Raw genomic sequence first — 12,040 nt, 5'->3', positions numbered from 1 at the left:
CACTGCTCCTTCCCTGAAAGCCCAGTAGCAGGGGTGGGGGGGAGGGGCAGCATTTCATCCAGGTCCAAGGAAAGAGTAAAACTAATGCTATGCCAAAATCTGCAATGTCCTGCAATTTCCTGAAAGTTTTCTTCCCCATGAAAGTGGCTTCCATTTTTCTGCCTCATTCTCAGGGCATTTTGTAATTCATTTTGAATGTGTGTTGATGGTGTTTTTGTCAGTGAGGTGGCTGAGGGTACTGTATTTTCCTTTCTATTGCACACCTTACCATTGGCCAGGCTGCCTGTACTTTCTGATATGATTTTTTTTTAATTTATTTATTTATTTATTTATTTATTACATTTCTATACCGCCCAATAGCCAGAGCTCTCTGGGTGGTTCACAAAAATTAAAAACATTCAAAGTATAAAACAACAGTATAAAACCATAATATAAAATACAATATAAAAGCTCAACCAGATAAAAACAGCAGCAATGCAAAATTATAAATTTAAAACACCAAATTAAAATTTATTTATAGACTGTTAAAATGCTGGGAGAATAAAAAGGTCTTCACCTGGCGTCTAAAAGCATATAATGTAGGTGCCAAGCGAACCTCCTTAGGGAGCTCATTCCACAGCCGGGGTGCCACAGCAGAGAAGGCCCTCCTCCTGCTAGCCACCTGCCTCACTTCCTTTGGCAGGGGCTCGTGGAGAAGGACCCCTTAGAATGACCTTAGGGTCCGGGCAGGTACATATGGGAGGAGGCGTTCCATCAGAGAGCCTGGCCCCAAGCCGTTTAGGGCTTTAAATGTTAATACCAGCGCTTTGAATCGGGCCCGGACCTGGACTGGCAGCCAATGAAGCTGGAAAAGGACTGGCATGATGTGGTCTCGTAGGCCAGTCCCTGTTAGTAACCGTGCTGCCCTGTTTTGTCCCAGTTGAAGTTTCCAGACCGTTTACAAAGGCAGCCCCACGTATAACGCATTGCAGTAATCCAAACGAGAGATTATCAGAGCATGGATAACTGTAGCCAGGCTATGTCTGTCCAGATAAGGGCTCAGTTGGTATATCAGCCTAAGCTGATAAAAGGTGCTCTTTGCCACTGAGTTCACCTGTGCTTCAAGTGACAGTTCTGGATCCAAGAGCACCCCCAAAATGCCCTATTGGAGGAGTAACTTCATGATCTCTTCCCCTGGGAAGGAAGAGCAGGAAGCCGAGGAGGCTACAGGCTGTCAGAGAGATGCAATGACAGACAGGACACTCACACACACTCCTCAGCCATCTCATAAGTAAGGTAAGCATAAGAACTCTTAACCAAACCCATAAGAATTTCTCCAAAATTTCTTTTCCTTAGAATTTCATTTCAAAAGCAATTTCTTTTCTGTCAAATGGCATGAGAATGGTCGAAATTTTCAGCACAGCACTATTGGAGTGTTGGAGGAGCCCTTCTCCGCATCCCACCAATGCAACATATATGATGGGACAAGGGAGAGGGCTTTCTCTGCTGTGGCCCCCCGACTGTGGAATGCCCTCCCCTTGGAGGCCCGATTGGTGCCAACATTGACTGCATTTTGACGCCAAGTAAAAACATGGCTTTTAAACAAAGCCTTTGACGGTTAAACTCACTGGCACATTGTTTTAACTGCTTTTACTGCTTTTAAATTATATATTGTTTTTAACTTGGTTCATGGTTTAATTTGTTTTTAACTGTGCATATTTATTGTTTTATACTGTATGCTTTTATCTGTACGCCGCTCTGAGATCTTAATGATATAGGGCGGGATATGTGCCGCCATATATGGCATATGGCGGTACATCCTAATTACCCACATGTTTAGTTTTTAATCGGTTTTTAATGCTTTATGTGTGTATTTACTGTGTTTTAGAGTTTTACATTTTGTATACTTGTTTTTACCTCAATTTTAGAATTTCTGTAAACCGCCCAGAGAGCCCTGGCTATGGGAGCGGTATATAAGTGTAATAAATAAATAAATAAATAAATAAAGCCCTAGGTGCTTTCTGCATGCATTTTATATAAGATTCTAATTAGGTCTGTTGAGTCTTATCATTTCTTCATGTGAACTGACGGTGCATCCCAGGTCATGTGTCTTGTGGCTGCATATTGGAAGGGAAGATGAGAAATGGAGAGCAATCTGTCTTTCAAGGAAGATTGTCCACCATTGCTGATCATCTCAGTGGAGACCTTCCAAAGAAAAGGGAACAGTCTGAAAATAACAACAGCAGTAACAACAATGATTATTTAGTAAGCACCTCTAAAACATTGTCCTGACTGAAGGCTGTATAGTCTAATAAAGTTGCAAGATTAAAAAGAAGAAAACTGCTGTCTTAGAATAGGCCAAGAGGAACAATGGGGTATGCTGAACCTGGCTAGTGACAAAGCAAAAAAATAATAATGGAGTGAAGAAGAGGAACGAGGGAGCAGCTGATAATGCCTCCTTCACCTTTTCTTTCTTTTTTTCTTTTTGGTAAGAACTAGATGATACTTAATAACCAACGTATCACTTTGAACATAACTTGTTTCATTATCTGCCCAATACATTTCAGAGAGCAAATAAAATTGCTGAACTATTATACTTGGCAAAATGTAATGTCACTTTGTACAGAACCAAAATTGTTTAAGGATTGCTGTAATTTCCCTTTAGTCAAGGAATTGGCCATATTAAACTTGTAAAATTTGAAAACAAACCTGTGCTTCTATCTATTATTTCCTGAATTAAGTGAATCTTATCCTTACAGGAGGAGTTATCTCTTATAAATGTATTTTCAGTAATTGTGCCAGAGTATTTGTTATAAGTCCTACAGCATCCAAGGTTTTCAGCCTTGGCCAGGAAGCCAAAAACCAGTAGGTTCTTGGCATACATTTAATTTTCAAAAGTCTGCCTGCCAAGCAAAAGCTTTTGATCATGTACCGGTTGAAGGGTTTTTAATTTATGATACAGCTCTTACCCGGTAGCTAGTCCTTCTGCCTCTGGCTTTCACCTCTCTATATCTCATTGCCCCCACATCTCTAGTCCTCAGAGATTTGCTGCAGTACACGTGCTGGAGAGTGTGTCTGTGGAATGCAGAAAGTTAGATTTAATACAGTAGGTTCACATGCCCTCTCACATTTGCCAGGCAAAAATTGTTTTTGATTATGTGAGAAGGAGGTTCGTTGAAGTGGGGCAGGAGCTTACTGGAATGAGTGAGGCACTTCTTTGAAATCTGGATACATTTAACTGTTCTAATGATATACACAATGCATCAGGTTATAGTTCACTCTTAAATATCCATTGGGAACGCTAGGGGCTAGGGTAGGGGAAGCGGGGAAATCAAGCTTTTTTTAAAAAAAAAAACCCCACTTACCTTGCCGCTCGTCCTCTTGTGCAGCTGGCCCTTTAAATTTTTTTTTTTTAAATGGCAGGTGCATGACGGCTCTCTTCTTGAGCTCGTTGCGACTCGCGTGTAAACCAGGGCGAGATCTCGAGTTATTCATAACGTGAGGTCTCCCCTTCTCTCCCCTGGATTTTCACTTAGGTCTAGCAAAGGCCTGAGTGGTGGATCCTTATATAGCCAAAATAGCACAATTCATGTATTAGAGGTAGATATAAGCAGGTTTGGGAAAACCTAAGGTTTGCAAAAGTACAAAAAACCCCACCTCTTTAGGGGAAAAAACCCCCAAGGTGGAAATCCTTCAAAAACTGCCCCTTGAAGACTAGGTATGTCCAATGGGCATAGAATGCAGAATGACTCTTGTTGGGAATGAAAAACCAGGGTAAGTGGAGGTGGAATGGAATATTCTAGAAAAGATCATGGCTGGTTAGAACCCTGAACAGGAGCACTCCACACCAGCAGAGGCTGATGACTTCAGTGTCAGTGGGGCAGTGAATCCGCTCTGAGCTTCGGTCAGAACTCTAAAGGAGCTATCCAAGGTGCAAAACAATGCACCTTGGATATCTGAGTGACTGAAACCAGAGCGGATTCCCCGCCCCACTGACATCGGAACTACCAGCTTCCACTGTTCCACACTGCAACATTTTGTTGTAGGAACCACTTGTTATTGTGTAGTGCAAAAGGTCACATTCTGAGATATGAAAAGGGGGTCCTTTCCCTGTCTTCTTGAAACATTTTTTTTAAAACCCGCCCTCAGCTCTCAACATAGTTACTTTCTCCACAGCTATGCAACCTGGTTATGAGGAGAGTAGCCATTTTGATTGGTTGAGTTTACTGCTGTGGTTTCCTCTGGAATGCTGAAGATGTGGGAGTGCTGCTGAACCTTAAAATAATGGGTGGGGAAAGCAAATGGAACAAAACAGCATCCCACCCAAACATAGTCTAATTCCTTGCTACACCCTGCCCCCCCCCGAGTGCATTTAGCCTAGTGGTCAGTCACCACAGCTGTTTGTTCGGGTCCTTCTTTGAAACAGTGTCCTGACCACTAGCATAGACTAATTCAAACCACCTACCAATTTGAGATAAACTCTGCTATACCACTTGAAATATCCTGTCTGAACTAGTACCCAAGAGAGACCAGAGTCTAAGATTAGAAGCAGAATCTTCTTCTAAAAGAAATAAAATTACTGTGTTTCTTGGCCACGAATGTAAGATACCAGATGGTTTTGGGAAGAATATTAAACAGAAGACAAGCTCTCCTGGCATGCCTAAATCCATCTAGGGGCTGTGTTTATATTTATAACATAGCATTTCTTTTCAGGCAAAATTTGTTCGTATCGTCAGTTCTAGTTACTATAAAACTGTGAGCCAGATAGTAAAAAGAGAAACATAGAATCGGAACATTTTTAAAAGAACGTTTGGTGTGTGGATGTGTGAGGTGTTTGTAGTCCCCTTTCCTCTGAAGACAAAGAAACAATTGTGCAGAGCTTCCATGATTGTTCCTCCTGTAAATTCACAACATTGATAACATTTAGAATGGAGTGCCAATTCAAACATTCACTTTCGAAGACCTTGTAAGACTGTAGCACTTTAGAGTTCTCATGCACAACCACTTGTTTCAAAGGAGAACCCTCAGGTAAGAGACTGTCTGTAACCAATGCCAAAATGTACCTCAAGAAAAAAACTCTTAGTTTTGATGTAGGGCATTTGATGTATAACATTTTGATGTAATAACTTTTGATGTAGGGCATTTTCAAATGAGTGACTTCCCACATAACTCTCCCCACACACAAAAAAACCCCTAACTCATATGGCCCTATGAGAATGCAGGGCCCCCTTTTCATATTCAAATTACAAAAATAAAGACAGCAAGTGGAGACCCATGGAAAACTATTTGTGCTAATGTTGTCGTTGTTGTTGTTGTTGTTGTTGTTGTTGTTGTTGTCCCTGAACCTCACTGTATTGGATAATTTCTAGCCAGTCTACAATATTGCATTCTTGGCCAAGGTGCTGGAGCGTGTGGTGGCTTTTCAGCTGAGCTCCAGGGTCCAGGGATTTCTGGACAAGACAGATTATATAGATCTGTTTCAATCTGACTTCAGGCCTGTTTATGGGACAGAGACTGCTTTGGTTACCTTGGTGGATGATTTTCAGAGCAATAGGACAGGGAGAATGTGTCCCTGTTTGTTCTGCTGGATCTTTTTATTCTCCCAACATTTTAACAATCAATAAATACATTTTAACTTGGTGTTTTAAATTTGTAATTTTGCATTGCTGCTGTTTTTATCTGGTTGAGCTTTTTTATTGTATTTTATATTATGGTTTTATACTGTTGTTTTATATTATGAATGTTTTTAATTTTTGTGAACCGCCCAGAGAGCTCCAGCTATTGGGCGGTATAGAAATGTAATAAATAAATAATAAATAAATAAAATAAATTTTGGTGGCTTTCGATACCATCAACCATGATATTCTTCTGGGGCATCTGTCTGAGATGGGATTGGGAGGCACTGTTATATTTATTTATTTATTACATTTTTAAACTGCCCAATAGCCAAAGCTCTCTGGGTGGTTCACAAAAATTAAAACCATGAAGAGCATAAAAAACAATCAACAATCTAAAAACACAAATACAAAATACAATATAAAAAGCAAAACCAGGATAAAACCACACAGCAAAAATTGATATAGGTTAAAATACGGAATTACAACAAAGTTTAAATTTAAGTTAAATTAGGTGTTAAAAAACTGAGAAAATAAAAAGGCGAAAGAGTACAGTGTAGGCACCAGGAAGAGTACACTGTAGGCACCAGGCAAACATCTCTGGGGAGCTCGTTTCACAGCTGGGTTACCACAGCAGAGAAAGCCCTCCTCCTAGTAGCCACCTGCCTCACTTCCTTTGGCATATGGTGGCTCTGGTCCTTCTTGGAGGGGTGACCTTAGAAGGTGATGCTGAGGAATGTTTGATGCTGTGGCCATTGGCTTGTGGTGCACCTCAGGTTTCCAACTCATCCCCCATGCTATTTAACATGCACATGAAATCGTTAGGAGAGATTGTCTGGAGTTTTCGGGTTTGGTGGCACCAGTATGCTGATGACATCCAGCTTTTTCTCTCCTTTCCATCTAAATTGAAGAAATCTGTTCCAGTTTTAAATCACTGCTTGATGTCGGTACTGGACTTGGATGAAGGCAAACAAATTGAAGCTTCATCCAGATAAGACAGAGGTGCTCCTGGTCACTCAAAAGGCAGATAAAGGAACCTGTGCTGGATGGGGTAACAACTGCCCTTCAAGACTCAGGCTTGCAATTTGGGTGTACTCTTGGATTCGGCCCTGAACCTGGATGCCCAGGTCTTGGTGGTTGGCAAGAGCATGTTTGCTCAATTGAGGCTAATGCACTAACTGGGAGTTGTCATCCAAAACATTGGGAGGGCACAACATTGATGATGGGAGAACACGTGCTTTCCTTGTAAAAGTTCCCAGTTCAGTCCCTGGCTTTCTCCAATTGAAAGGATCGTAGGGAGGCACTGCCAATCAGCATGGACAATATTGGGCTAGATAGACTGGCCTGATATCAAACAGCTTCCTTTGTGTAGCTGCAATCTCAGCTCCCCTTCTACCGTATGGGAAAGATAGTAATATTGACCTAATTTATACAAGTTGTTGTAAAGGTTATTGAGATAATGTATGTATGTGAAATTCCTGGAACATTCTAACATGCCATATAAATGATATCATTCTTATTCTTACTCTTAAGTAGCAATGAGATGAAGCAAATCCCCTGCAACAAATGTCCCCCCACCTCACCTTCCAGAATGTCAAGTGCATAGGCTGTCAGTTAGACAAATAATTTGTACAAGAGAGAGGTGCCAGACAACTGGCCACGGTTGTAAAAAGTCAAGCCAAGATAAACTTTACTTATTTAGTCCCAGTTCCACAATGATGATATAATAATACAGTTCTGGAGAGGAAAAATAAATAAAGGAATATATATATATATATATATATATATATATATATATATATATATAAATTTAAGACATATATTAACAATGGCTTAAATCTGGGAACAGCTTAAGGAAGTGGAGCAAACTAAATAATCACAGAGGAACTAATAATATCTTCAGAGAGCGGAGATTTGTTTAGACTGTGATAGATGAGCATATTTTTGAAAGAATCTGAAGAGATGGGCATTGGAAGGTAATTATACTGGAAGGCTTTTTAAACTGTATTTTGTAATTGTGCTTTTAACCTGTTGGTTGTTTTATTGTGGTTTTAATTTTTGTGAACCGCCCAGAGAGCTTCGGGTATTGGGCGTTATAAAAATGTAATAAATAAATAAATAAATAAATAAAATTGACCACTTCAGACTGGCTGAATATGGTGTCCATCATAATAAGGACTGTTACATACTGCACATACAACGGGTTTGCTCACAGAAGCCATGTTTCTCCCTCTACAGCTACCTGCATATGTGGCAAATGGGGCATCCAAAACCTTCGCCAGATGCTGCTATTTTGGAGAACCAGTGTGGTGTAGTGGTTAGAGTGTCGGATTGAGATTCAGGAGATCTGAGTTCTAGTCCCCCACTTGGCCATGACATTTACTGGGCCACTTTTAACCAGTCACTGATTCTCAGCCTAACCTACCTCCTAGGGTTGTGGTGAGGATAAACTGGAGAAGAGGAGGACCATGTCAGCCTTCTTGGTTTCCTTGCAAGAGGAAAAAGTCAGGATATAAATGGAATAATATATAAATTAAATTAAATTAAAAAATAAAATGGTTCCTTCTCATAACCCATTCCCACGTAGGAATCCATTAAAATGCTCTTTAAAAAAGGGAGTAGAGAAGGAGAAAGGTTATATCCAGACAAAGTGTTATATGGACTTTCTCCTTCTCTACTCCCTTCACCCACCTACATGACCCTCCTTGACATCTGAAAATCTGCTTTGGAGGGATTGCCAGTTCTCTGGAGCAGATTTGAGGGTGTGTGGGAGGCTGCAGGTGTGTGTGTATGCCCTCCCTCCTTGTGCTGCTGACAATAGCATTTCCATCAGCAGAATTACACCATCGGATGATCCGATTCTAAGTCCTCACTGAAATCAGTGGGACCTACACTAAATCACTATTAACTTATCCCATTGATTTCAGTGAGACCTAGGTTCAACATTTTTTCCTGTTTGCCTATTGGATCTAACCCAATGAGTTAAGCAAGTAACTTTTCCAATGAGAAAGAAAAGGCTTGACTTGTCACAAGAAGACCTGGGTGGAGGATTTTTCTCTGAAAATGTTTAAGTAGGGAGCTTTGAAATTTGGCATGAAGACAAAACATAAACCCTCTTTAATAAACATGATCCCGAGAGCATATAGAGTTCTGCAATCTGGAATAAGAGAGAGTATATAACTTGAAGCAACTCTAGTCATTCCCTCAGCACTTTGATAGCACTCAGACAATGTTTCATTCTGAATTTTTTTTTTTTTTGAGATTCTGGTAGGTTTACTGTTGTATCTTTTACAAGACAGAATATGATATAAGTGTTTTATATACTGTTTTGGGTGGACATGTGGACATCTCAGTCACTATCCTAAATCTTGATATTTTACTGGCAAGTTTCAGCCTGGGTGTGTGTGCTGTGCATCATTGCATTCAGGCATAGTTTTTAAAAAGACAGGTGTGGAGAGACATGTTATTTATCATATTTTATCGTTTCAAGTTTACAAAAGCTATAAAACCGTGACTTTCACAGCATCGTCATGAGAGCTGGAAAAGTTAGATACAGCCCCTGCCATTTCTCTTACTGAAAGAGCCAGTTGATATGTCACCGAGGAATTGGGAGAATGTTTAACCCAGGAATTGGGGGGGAATGAGCAGAGCATGCACTTGTTTCTGCTTTTCATTATCTGCCCAAGAAGCCCTGTTCCTGTGTTGTTTTGTGACATACAAAACTGGAAACTCTGGGTTGTTTATAGGTTAAACAACCCAGAATTAACTGAACAATTGCCCATGGTTCTTGGGTTGTTAAATAAAAGTGGAAACAATGAATGTATGCTCTGCTCGTTCCTGCAATTCCTGGGTTAAGCAACCCAGGAATTGCTGGCATGATGTCTGAACTGGGTCAAAATTTTAGTAGTTTAAGGTTCAACCCTATGCATGTTTAGACCCATGCTAGTTGGGGAGTGCAAGGAGTTGTAGAACTAACTAGAGACATGGCTGGCTGTGGAAAGCTCAGAGTTGTAAGGGTTTTGTTTGTTTGTTTCTATACATACGATTGTGCCCTTAATCCGTTGTATCAGAGAAAAATGTCCTGTGTCCTGCAGCCATCTTTAAGGTCAACTGAGAATGCTGAACTTGTTTTCTAAGAACAAGGGCTGGAGTATATAACAATGGAATTTCCTTCTTATGATGATCAAGAACCCCATGCAGATGATTAAAATGTGTGCAAAATCAATGTGGAGAGGGTCGGAATTGACCCACTCTTGATCTGTATACATTGGGTGGGATCCAAACTAAGTTAGTTGCATCTAATTCCCATTAAAATCAATGAGAAGTCAGTCATGACTAACTTTTCACATTGATTTCAATAGGGCTTAAGTACAACTAATTTACACTGCAACTAACCTACTGAATGCCCCTTGTGCACAGAGCCTATTCATGTACAAGCTGTCAATGTGTAGAAACTGTCCATACAGTTGATACCCTGGAAAAATGCAGGGTAATGATCGAGTGGAAAGAAACCCCACACCTACAGCTTGGATGCCTACAGACTCTGTGCAGGAGAGCCAATCAACATGTGGAAGTCAGGGATGGTGTTACCCAACACGATCCTCTTCATGCATTGATTTTACACAGATTTTAGTTGTCTGTCTTTAGTTGTCTTTCTAATGTGTCCTTCAGAAACATTATTGTAGATTTTAATTTTTGCTAGCTGAGGTTAAGCCAGTAAGGGGAGACATTTCATCACACCTTTGATTCAGTGTGACAGCCAAAGGACATTTCATTGGTACATTCGTTATTGGTCCCTGCCTTGAGTTTTCGGAAGGTAGGATAGAAACATAAGCCAATGTATGCTTACAACACAATACTGTGTATGTCTACTCAGATAATGGAACTCATTCCTAGGTAAAGGTGTCTAGGATTGCAGTCTTAAAGTCCCAGTTTTGAACACATACCCCATTTGTCAATTGCCATTTCGAGCAATGAAGCCTGCTTTATTTTATTTTATTTATTTACAATGTTTATGTACCACTCAATTATCTAACACAGATTCCAGAGTGGTGAACATAGGTATAACAGTAAAAGAAAGAAGATTTAAAAAGCAAATTAAAACTGTTCAATTTAAAAACAAAGGAACCAGAAAAACAGTGGCTAATCAGTTGAGGAAGGTTTCTCAAAAATAACATATGCATGGGAAGATGCTTCCTTCGCTAGAGAAGCCATTACATGCTTTGCATTTACAATGCCCCCAGGTTCAGTTCCTGGTTTTTTCTCAATTAAAGGATCTCAGCTGGCATGACTGGGAACGCTTCACTCTGCCTGAAAATTTGAAGAACCACCGTGAGTAAGAATGGACAATGAGTGGCCATGTGTCCTACTTTACAGAGGACAACAGTGCAAGCTGGTGGGGCTGTGAATCTATTCTGGGTTTTAGTCAGAACCAGCCAGAATTCCAAAGAAGCCATTGAAGATGGTCAACCATAGTTTCAGCACCTTGGATAGCTCCTTTAGAGTTTTGGCTGGTTCTGACTGAAACCCAGAATGGATTCACAGCCCCACCAAAATTGGAGCCGCCAGCCTCCACTGGAGGACAATACTGTATATGAAGAGCTGTCCTGTCCAAGTCCAGTTTAAAGACAAAAATGATAAGGAGGGAGAATAGTCCAAGCGCATTGAAGTTGCCCATCCATACTGAGCACCTGGACAGTAGACTGGACAGTAGATTGTGACCAGGCACACAGGTCACCTTGTTGCAGTCTAGCCCACCATGGTGGGATGTATTATATTTCCATTATTTCTAAATTTGCATCTACACTGAGAAATTAGCATATATGAAAATGTTATGCAAATCTACACCCTCTACTTCCCTCTTTTTTGTGATATATTTCCTCTTTTTTGGCAATTTATATATAGCTATCCTAACAATACGAGTAAGTTTTGATGGACCAGTTACCTGGCTCAGCGGAAGGTAGCTTTTTATATCCTTATTTGTGGTAATGCTTCTTTTTTTTTTTACATGGGAATTTAAAAAAAAAAAGGAAAAAATGTGGAGCAATAGATTCATTTATTATTTTGATGAATAAGTATGAGATCAAGGAGGATAAGCAGGAGATCAGCAACAGACCAAACTAAGGATTGGGATTTGCAAAAGGAAGAACAATAGGTATTGTGATACCAAATAATGCACATGACAGACCCTGGGGAATCAGAAGTTACTGCTGGATAAGGAAAGTGAAGACAGGAGACAGTGGAGCTAGCAAGGTTGCCGAACACATCGGTTTGTATGAAGAGAATTGGCACGAGGCCTACTCTGCAAATGTTTTCTTAGCACGATGCCCCAGTCTTCACCGGTTCAGGTTTAGTTCCCCCTTTCTACTCTTGTTTTCTAAAGTGGGGAAGTCAAGCTGACCTCTGTTCTGAAGTTGGATTGAATCCTTGTAGGCTAGAGCTGAGGA

General features: G+C 40.4%; 1 long non-coding RNA gene across 1 annotated transcript in view; it reads left to right on the top strand.

The window, feature by feature from the left end:
• The window catches only part of LOC134395858 (uncharacterized), an 86,109-nt gene that overhangs the window by 17,182 nt on the left and 56,887 nt on the right, over positions 1-12,040 (top strand). Inside the window, exon 2 of the long non-coding RNA XR_010025231.1 lies at positions 10,868-10,929. This is a non-coding gene — a long non-coding RNA (uncharacterized LOC134395858). The remainder of the gene's footprint in view (positions 1-10,867; positions 10,930-12,040) is intronic.

Source organism: Elgaria multicarinata, chromosome 3, assembly GCF_023053635.1.
Source record: "Elgaria multicarinata webbii isolate HBS135686 ecotype San Diego chromosome 3, rElgMul1.1.pri, whole genome shotgun sequence".
Classification (NCBI taxonomy): Eukaryota; Metazoa; Chordata; class Lepidosauria; order Squamata; family Anguidae; genus Elgaria; species Elgaria multicarinata.
Note: the sequence above shows the minus strand (reverse complement) of the source record. Positions and strands in the feature narration are given on the sequence as shown.